The sequence below is a fragment of the Pempheris klunzingeri genome, chromosome 14, assembly GCF_042242105.1.
Source record: "Pempheris klunzingeri isolate RE-2024b chromosome 14, fPemKlu1.hap1, whole genome shotgun sequence".
In the NCBI taxonomy this organism is placed as follows: Eukaryota; Metazoa; Chordata; class Actinopteri; order Acropomatiformes; family Pempheridae; genus Pempheris; species Pempheris klunzingeri.
In genome coordinates, this window is record NC_092025.1 from 10,733,331 (window position 1) to 10,744,283 (window position 10,953).

The window sequence follows — 10,953 nt, forward strand, 5'->3', positions numbered from 1 at the left end:
GAAATCTCTGCATTTTGAATATTTCTCAAATCTAGCCAGCACCACCCAAACTTAATAATCAATTTCTAAAATGCTTAAAATTTCACAACCAAAACAGATTTGTCACTAATTTACAAGACCATAATAGGAAATTATGTTTAGTTTAGCACAGAATTTGTGTTGGTGCTCACCAGTGAACTATTGATATCAAAGAAGTTTTTCTATTGCTATAAGGTAATCTATTAAATACAGGATTACAGTGGTCTCTTCCAAAGAGAAACACGTATGCGCATTAAAGTACTGTTGGATGATGTTGTTGATTTACTGTGATGCTACATTTTAATCCCTATAATACGTTTTGTGTGCATGACAGGTAGAGTAAACTGGGTCTAGTAAAATGTTTCATTGACAAATGTGTATGAACTATAAACAGCGTTCATATTAGATCTTTTTTTCTTTTCTCTAGAAATTTCCATTACATTTGGAAATGATGCCTAAATTTAAAAATAAATCTTCTCCTGAATGTTAAGTTTTATCTGACGAACACATACAAATTGCTTTTTACTATAAAAGAGTATAAAAGTGACTCTGCTCATAAGGAGGCGGACACAACAACCAGAATACTCACTGCATTTGCCCTAATTTGCCTATGATGTCATCTTTTTCCTCTATCCCACCTGTGATTGGCTGACTGGCACAGCATCTGCTCAGTCTCATGGCTAGTGCTTCTAGCCCAAGGTGGAGGCCTATCTGAGGCTCTGTGAATCATGGCTGGTTGTCCTGACAACCCCTGTAATGTCGATTCCTTGTTGGAGAGTAATATGGCTGTTCTGTGACAGTGTTCACTCAAATGGAGAACCAGATGACTACAAAAAGAAAATGTCCCTTATACTCTTCTATACACATCAGAAGGTATTTTAATAAATTTCCATCATATTTTCTGACAAACTCCAGAAAAAAATGGAGCTTTGAAATAATTCGGATAAGAGAATACTATAATAATAAATGTTGGTAGATATGAGACTTTCTGAAGTTTTGGAGATTTAAAATATACTACAAATTAGCAGTAATCCAATGCATATCTTTTTTCATAGTGTATATTTTTTCTACAGCTTTGCTGGCACGCAACTGTTGCAATAGCAAGATCTGATTAAACCCAGCCAACAAAGACAGGAAAGAGAGATGCAAATATGAATTTAGCTCAGCAGTGCCAGGCAAACATGTGGAAGCAGCGAGGAGGCTTTGCTCTGACTCCTGACAGCAGACGCTAATGATGATCACTATAGCCTTACACAGAGGTAGTGGGGCGCAGATCACACACAGAAGTGTCAAAAATCTAACGCAGCTAGCATCTTTTTTGTTCGATCTAATCCACCATTGAGCTTCAGACAGCAGAGACCACTAATACACTAATTTTCCATGCTCATGACTTCCGTGCATGTGACTGTAATTATGAATAGTGAGCGTCACGGTGGGGCTGGACCAGCAGACTTTTGGCCGACGGAGAGGAAATACTAAGGACAGGTCAGCTGTCCGTCACGGGTCCAACACATGGAAAGAGTAACACTCAAACATATGACCACTTCAGGGTCACCATTAACTGAATCCACAGCTCTCTGTATTCGAGAAAAACTCATAGAAACACAGAAACATGCAGTCCAGCATGAGAAAGTCACCTTTGTGAGGTCAGACAAGCCCACCATGCTGCCACGACAGGAACCAGGGTTGATCAATTCATGTCTTTTGTGTTCTCAAATATACAACTTCTTTGTTTGATGGGCCAAAGCAACTCCAGCTTTGTGCTTCTAGCCAATTGTATGTATGCTATGAATATCATGGTATAATGAGTTTTCTTCCACAGTTATTAGTTCACGAACTGTAACCCATCTGTTATTGTGTGTAATTCATGTCCGTCTCCTTCAGCCAGTCAACAGGGTCGGCTCTAATATTCATGGCACCCTGGACACAGAAACACAAACACGTAACCACTGCACTGACGTAGGTTCCAAATGCTGCTTAAGTCCTTCTTGAACTTTTCTTTTTGCCTTCATCTTGTAGATTCAAGTAGATTTAACAAGAGAAATGAACAAAGGATCTTACGTTTCACCTGGATTACCATGCTTAGTCCGCTCTGGGAGAAGAGCAGGAGTTTTTGTACTCTGAGAGAAACACACTGGGCAGGCAACAGCGATTAGAAAGGTCACAGACTGTCCACTACGGTCAGTGTGCCTCCCTTTGCAGCCATGTGTGTTGTTGTTGTGTCCTTTAGAAATACACCATAGATAAGAATGCATGATAGTCATATGAAAGACAAAAATCTCTCATTAACATGCAGCATCTGTATATTGCAATATTTTCTCCATTCCACATTCTGTTAAATATGTAATATTTACTCATAAACTTAGCCGAGTAACACTCGAGACAGATCATTTCCTAAAGCTTGGGGTGAAAGCTTTGAAAAGGAGCCGACAGAACAACCTGCAGCTGCAGCGAGGAGCATGATTTACTAGTATCCATAGGCCGCTGTCAGTGATCAGGTTTATATAATGAATCCTATAAATATCCTCGGAGGCAGAGCACATCTCTGTGCTGACATTCTGTAATAAGCCCCCCTGGAATTTACTAGTGTTGTAGGCAGAGTTAGGAAAATTGCTTTCTAAATATGATCTGTGTAACCTACATATTTATATCACACACATATATCCTGACAAACAATCTAATCAGTAACATGATCAGGTAGGGTTCTAAAAGCAGCATTGAAATCTCTTCATGTGCATCTGAGTTTACCATTAGCTGCCTGAAATTTTCAACCCATAACTCACTTAATAGTGAAACGTTTTTTGTTTTCGTTTTTATTGTATTATTTTTACTATGTACTATTTTCCTCAATGTAACATCCAGATTTTCGCAGCAAATTTCAAGCAAGTGTTCGTTACTTCTCTTAGGCCACCAAGAGGTCAACATTTTTACTTGTAGTGAAACGTCTCAACAGCTATTTAATGGTTTGTCATGACATTTGGTAGATATTCATGATCCCCAGAAGACGAGCTCTACGTACCTCGCTGATCACCTGCCTTTTTCTCTAGTGCAATCAGTAGATCAAAGGTCAGTGCTATGAATGTTGTGCCAATAGTGGACGGATTGGCACAACATTTTGTTCAGATATTCATGCTTCCTGGATGATTATTGGCTTTAGCGATTGAAATATATTCACGTCGCACTTTTGCCAAATGCTTCCTCAACATTCCCATCAGCCTCAGCTCTACTTTATGTTTTGCACTAGCCAGCGACTTGGATTGTGAACATTATACTTGATACCATCAGCATGTTAGCATTGTCTTTGTGAGCATGTTAGCATGACTGTTTCCATATGTATTTTATGTATATTAGTATGACTGATTCAAATATGTGTTATTGAATCTTTTTGGTCTTAGAAGTGTTTGCCCTCTGGTGAATAGGAAACACAATTCAATGCTGCAGTGTGTTCAACAAGTTTTCTCATTTTATAGCAATGAGACTTTTCAATCCAGTTCAGTCCTTCACCTGCTAGAGAATCCCTTTAGTTTACCAACCAGCGCCAGACATAAATTCCATCAACAGAAACATCCTACAGCTTTTGTTTGCAATATGAATGTTTACAATATGAACGTAAAATTGCATCACTGCTCATGAGTAACAGCATTTCCTAAAGACCCTTCTCCATCAGTCCAAGAGGAACGTATCATTCTGTAAAATGGAGGGAAGAAATTTGAGATGATAGGTTCTTTGGTCTAGAATCAAATAATCACAGCACTGGTCAATCACTACTGTATAAACCATATCAAATTATGGTTTAGATGATCATATTATGGTAGAGCTCAGTGTGCCTTGGGAGCAGAGGTAGAGGGAAGCTTCAGAGAAACATGCAAGCCTCGCAGGAAATGATGATATATGAGATGAGAAGAAGTGTGTAGGTGAGTCCCACTGAACTAAACTTCGCTTTCTGCAATGGAAATCAATAAAACCCCTCACCTCTCACCTGTGCCTGGAAATATATCTTGTAATAACAACAACTGTGCACATTTTTTTTTTAGGTAATACTGACATCAGGTAGTGTAATTTCACGTCATGAGAAGTTTGTTTTCTGCTGGTTTCATAAGTCCAAGTCCAAGTATAACTAAATCAAGTACTTGTTCAACATAAACACAAACCTAAAGTGAAGGATATTTGTTTTAAAACAACTTCATCCACATTAGTTTTGTGTTGAAAATCTGTATTGATTTCTACAATGATCCATCCATCCATTATCTATACCGCTTATCCGTCAGGGTCGTGGGGGAGCTGGAGCCAATCCCAGCTGACTTTGGGTGAGAGGCAGGGTACCCTGAACTGGTCGCCAGCCAATCACAGGGCTATATAGAGACAGACGCTAGCATGGGGAGAACATGCAAACCGGGTTCAAACCGGGATTCGAACCTGGAACCTTCTTGCTGTGAGGCAACAGTGCTAACCACAGCACCACCATGCTGCCTTCTACAACGATTTCACAATATATTGCACACTTTACCAACAAAAAGCACATACAGCATCATACAGTATTTGTCTAAGTGTGCGGATGGCAGTGGATAAACAGAGGAGGGCTGGTATGGACAGTGTATTAAATGCTCTTCATTTTACCACAACAGATTAACTTCTGTAAGCCCTCCACTGGTTACTTGGCATGTAAAAGATAATGGGTCACGCTCATCCATGCTACAGCTACATTCACAAACAGAAGAACTACTTTTCTTTGCACTAACACAGCAGACATCACACCCAATGGAATATTATTGGGGTTAGTAGGCCTCTCCTGCTGATTATGGGTACCCATATTGATAGGTTACCCGTGGTCCTACAAGACCTCATTAAGTTTAGTCCCCATTTTTCAGAGTGAAAAATGCTCAACTGTAATGTAGGCGCTGACAGCTGAGTGCAGTAATTACAGATTACAGCGCGGTTTAATGTTGTGCACTTAACACCTTGGCTGTTATGCCAAGATTTTAAATGTAGGCTATGTTACATGTTTCACCCTGCTTATTCAAAGAGGATGCTAAGGCTAAAAGGGAGTGTTTCATCTAACTAATGCTACCGTATGTTTTGGATCACGAGAGCTAGTTTGTGCCATCACACACGATTCCTTTATCCTCACACTGTTAATCTGCGGTTGCACCACAATGAGAGTGATGTGTGTGAAGGGGGTCTTCATTGCCATAGTCTGCTGTATGTGATCGCTGCGAGCCGTCCAGGAGAATGATTCAGTCTAACTGCAAAATTGTAGAAAAGTGTATAAAGCTAGACACAGTATGCTGATGGCAATTGCTGTGCTATAACTAAATGCCATTGTTTTTTGTTTTGTTTTCGTTCTTCCATATAGTGATGTACAGCCCCATCCTGCTCTTGAGCATTTGTCTAGTATTTCGGCCATTACAATTCAATTTTTTCCATTTAACAGACTATAACCTCTGGATTGTAACACAGTCTGGTAAATCCATTCTTAAGAGCCATCACAGGATTTTTTTTTATTACGACATTCGAGTGGTATCTACAATATTCAACTCTGTTATACGCTTAAATTATCTTGGACGTGAAAACGAGCCAGCTCCAGACTGTTTTGATGTTATTATGCTGTGAAACAAAGTTGATGGTTCTGGGCAGTGAACGCCACGCTGCTTAAATATTAATCTCTTAATTCATTTGAAATTGTTGTGTTTACCAAACAGCGGAGTGTAAACCAGGGAGGTTGACTACATATTTTGTAACTAACAGCAAAATATAGTGCACCAATCACCTGCCTTGACAATAAGAAATTGTGTGGATCTGTTTCTATCCCTGTATGATGTCAGACATACCAATAAGCACTACAGGGTTGGAAATAACACACTAAAATCATACAACTAAACAACTCTGGTTCTCTATTATTTAAGTATTAGGGCAGCATAACAACAGGTATGTTACTCAGTGTGTAGTATGTGAATCAAGCGGTTAACTAATTTGTTGCAAGGACACCAGCTCCGAAGCTGCTGCGATGCTCAGGGACACACCTTTGAATGTAAAACAGGTGTGGGGGTGGTAAACGAGCGGCCTGTGGGGTTGGAGAGAGGGGGTTTATGTGAGCGAGTGCTTGTAAAGGTCATTTATTATTCAGTTGTTACACAGGTAATATAAAAAGGATTTATACATATCAGCGACCAGTGGTAATGGCAGCTTTTGCACAATCGAAGAAAAGGTAGCATAACACTTCTGACATTTTTTGGTTTTCAGCAGGTCTCAAACAATGCAGTATTTTCATATGCATATTGTGTAAAATGATGTTAGCCAAGTTCTCCTTATTTTCATTCACCCTGTCACCATGTCAATATGCAACAGTGGCACAAACACTTAGCCCACTGCCTTCCCTCATTGATATTTACGAACCAGAGAGCATCCATTTTCACTTCACCTCTGCTGATATTTCTGTGCCGAAAACACTCTGCTGCACACTTTAACGCCGCTCACATCGCTGTCCTCAATCAAGCCTTGTGTCAATATTAATCAGTGCGTGGCGGCCTCGCACAGGAGCACCTATCGGCTATCAGAGGGCAACACAACACTGAAGTCCTATCCATGACAACACTGGTCTGAGCAAGCCCCTCCCACTGACAGCTGGCTTATTGTGTGCCGTGCCTCTGAAGCGGCCTTGTTTCCCTTTGCTTGGACAGTTCAATAACTAATCTCAATGCAGCCAGCAGCGTGTAGCTTTGAAAACGAGGAGGGCAGACCCGATGGAAAGTCATAATCTGCTTGTCAGTGTTGTGTCGGATAACTGGGAGGTTACCTTGTGAGTTCACATGAGGATTCATAGATGGCTCAGAGAAGGTGAACACACCTTGGCTGCACATTATGAGATGAGTTAGAGAGAGTTAGAGTAGGCTAATGTTTTCATGTTTTTTTTTCTGCAGAGAACCAATGTCCTCAAGACAATCTTCATGAATTTTTAACAAAGGGGCATTTTCACCCAAAATGTTCATGGTGGATTAACGTTTCGTCTTAGTCATTAAAATTCTACACCACCGTGTTGTATTCAGCCAACAGCTCTGCACAGCTCTTAGGAAGCACATTTATAACATGCTTTTGACTAATTTCATTTTGAATACTTTCCACACTGATTTAATCGCCAAATTTCTTTCAGTTTCTGCAAATCAATTTGCCTCGTAATCAAATTAGTTAGAGAAGGTTATCGCTGCACGTTTGCAATCATTCTTCCTTAGATTGCAAATGGCATTTTGATCTGTCATTTTATCGTCCCCCCACTACAATGAAACTGAGAAAGGGCAACTATAGATTGGTCTCCGTCCTTCAGTTCATTCATCCATCTGTCACATCTCAGACCCCAAATTTTGACTAAGCACAGTGGGGATGATGCATGCTAACAGTTATATAATAATATAATAATAGAATTAGCTCAAGGAAGGCACCATACCCACAACCTTTGGGCTCATGTATGACAGAAATACTCTGAAAACAGAACTTCTCTTATGACATTAATAAAAACCTTTACCTTTATATGCTTTTATGATTTTATTTTTGTGACGTGCTAGAAATGTAATACAAGTTTACTATAAAACGTAACAGTATTTGTATTCTGTTCAGATTTTGGCATTATTGAATCATCCCTGTCAGTTCATTTGTTTGTCCACCTGTCCACCACAAACTATCAACACAAAACTTGAATGAATTATGCAGAGAGCTCAACAGACCAGTAATGAGATCATCTGTAATCAGTCACAATATCTCTGCTATAACCTATTTTAAAGAGCATGTTGACCTGTCGAGTCATCCCGCAGCCAACGGTTGCTCTCAATGACGTCACACGCAAAATCTGAACAGCCCTCCCAGCAGAACAAACGGCGGATCGCCCTCATGTTTCAGCACACAGGGCACGCGAGCAGCCCCCCCCCCTCTGTCACATGCAGGCTAATGAACAGCAGGCTCGTGCTCTTGATGGAGGAGCCTTTTGGGCCACAAGAACCATGTCTACTCACCACTTTCTGCTTGGACACACACAAACAATGGGGCACGTCTGGAGTGCTTGGGGCCCAAACCCTGAGGAAGGGCAGATGGTGCCCGGGACTGAGGACCGCACCCCCATTAACATAAGAAAAGAGAGGGACAGAGGCGGGGGAACAGGTACCCTCTCTCCTATTTTTCCCTTCTATAGAGATTAGAGAGGGGGTGACTCATTTACCCAACAGAGTCTGTGCCACTGATTTGAAACCCAATTAGGAGCATGCTGTCAACTCAACAGCAGAGAATATCAAATGTGAGGATCCTGTTTGGAAAAAAAAGCCCCATCTATCTATGGTTGCATAAAAAATGCAGTTTTTCTTATCCATATTTAAGAGTTCCAGTTCATCACTTATTTAGTAACTTTCTTTCTGCATGTGCCATATTAGCTTCCAGGAGTAAATGACTCAAGATAAAGTTTTTATTAAAAAATCATGGGTGAAAATAAAATATTTGAGGTTTTTATTATTAATAGTAAGTTTTGTGTGTGGCTGTTAGGCTGTGTTTTAAGATGTTCTTTATGAGAGGGTAATAAGTCATATGATGGCTCTTTTTATTCAGTTATACCCTCAAGTTTAAATGCCAGCAGGTTGCTGGATCAGTAAAATGTTTTTTTTTTTAATCTGCATAAATCTCATATTTAAGTGTATGCACATGCTCTGTTTTCATTTTGCTGAGAGAAATCTGCAGCTGGCCATGACAACTCTAGTAAAAGCTTGAGTTAAAGCTGCTGGAGTACTTATTAAATATGAATTTGGGAATATCTATGTTGCTAAAAAAGCCCCAATGTCAGGCACCATCAATTATATGACTTCGAATGTTTCTGTTGAATGTTTCCAGTGAAGAAACTGCATAAAACTTTCTTACACGTTCCATTAGCTTTTCAAAACAAAACCATGCCAGATTCCTTGAGGGCTGGTAGTGTTTTCCTTTCTTTCCACTGGAGGCGTCTTTTACCTAAAAAACATAAACAGTCCTGTTGCCACAGCTGCAGATTCTATTGCTGGAGCCTCTCTACGGGTGGAATGAGGCCGCTCTGTTGTTTTCACACATTAATCATACCAACCACAATGTGAGGATTCCTCACCACCACAATATTACTTTCCAAAAATAAATGTCTTCCCTTATCTCTTTTATTCCAAAATAAAACCAGCTTATTGGGAAAGTTGACCTGCAGCATTTCAGGTCTCAGTTTCCAGCGATATAGTAATGAAGTAATCATGATTACTACCACATAATATATTTCAAAAAAGAACAGGCAAAATAGAAAAAGGGAGAGAGAGAAGTGAAATACTGTTTCAGTACATTTCTGTACGTAGAGCTTAGTGTTAAGCTCATATTTTGTCTCCCCCTAGTGGCTACTTGGAGGACAGCTGGCATCTCCTGGTGGAGACCACCTTCAGCACAACAGCTCTACATTATTAGTGTATTTGTGCATTTTCTACACACATCATTGTATTCTACACTATGCTGTATCTACTTAAGAGGAAACATTTGTGCTGCTGACACTAATTCATCAAAATTAACCAAGTTGCAGAATCAGAATTATGTTTGTTGAAAAAGTAAGTTTTCACATTCAAGGAATTTACCTTGGTATATTGTTACATAATCAAGAAAACGTAAATATAACATTGAAAATTAGAAAGTAGAGATATTTACAACACAGAATATGAGGGGGAAAAGATAATAAAATGCATCTGCTTTTGAGCTAAAATAAGCTGTGAGATGTTCACAACTTTTCAACGCTACGACATGCTTTATTTCCCAAATGTCCAGGTAAACCATCCTGATGTCATACTTTTTTGTGTCCAGAAATAGCCAAAAATGTTTCAGGTATAATGCACGGTTTGTTGGGGATGACTTGTGTGATGTGTGTCATTTGAATTAATTTGTATTGAGGTTCATACTAGTCTGCACTCACTGTTAATGTCCCAAAAGAAAAACACTGACATAACAAAAATAAACATAACTAAACTACAAGTATAAACTTCACACCTTAATGATTATTAGCAGTTCTCCTTGTAAAACCTCATCCTGATACTTATCCTTTAAAGGCAGTGTCTGCAACATTAGAGAAACTAACAAGGAGTGCCTAGATTTCAAAAGTAACCATCTAAATATATGCCACCCCTCCCTCCAAAGCCACTCCTCCACGACACCTGAACACGCGCTGCCTAATGTTACTGCAGGAGGACAAGTCCCCGACAGTGATGACAACCGCAGCTGCTGCCGCCACAGCTTCACAGCCAGGTCTGTCCTTCATTCCGCACACAACTGCTAGATAACCTCTCTCAGCTTTCTCAGCACAGTCTAACAAATAATCATATCTGTTAAATGTCACAATCATATAAACACAAGCAAAATAGCCGTCATGAACGTTTTGTTACCTTCAGCTCAGCGTAACTCTTCACGGGGGCTCAGAGGCTTTGTGCTTGGTCCTAATGGGTTAGCTCACTAAACGACAGTCTGGAGTAGTATAAAAACTCAGTGGGCTCAGTGGGTGTGAGCTTTGTACAGGGCTACTCACAACAGTCTGTCCCTGAGCCACAGATCAAACTTTGGGAGCATTTTCTCTGTCATTCTTGTGCAACGAGCTTGCAACTTTTAGCCTTGTGCAGGACTACAGCCATGTGCAATGAGTGTCCTTGCAGCGTGCACACAGCCAGGCAGGTACATATGTCAACAGGCGGGTAGGCTGTCCAATCATTTCATTCACCTTATTATAGGCCTGTGACAGACACCCGATTTTTTCTTTTTCTGTCTAACTGTTGTATTTATTTATTGCTGTCAGGCTATGAGAATGTCAGAGAATATAACAAAACGCCTCTAAAATAAGTTGCATACTCAAACAACAAAACAACAAAATGGTCACCGGTCACTTAGATATTTGCTGCATATCTGTAAATATATCTC

The 10,953-nt window shown here is 40.0% G+C and overlaps 1 protein-coding gene across 1 annotated transcript in view; it reads left to right on the plus strand.

The window, feature by feature from the left end:
• il13ra2 (interleukin 13 receptor, alpha 2) overlaps positions 1-10,953 on the plus strand; it is a 310,420-nt gene that overhangs the window by 105,281 nt on the left and 194,186 nt on the right. The gene's annotated exons all lie outside the window — the stretch shown is intronic.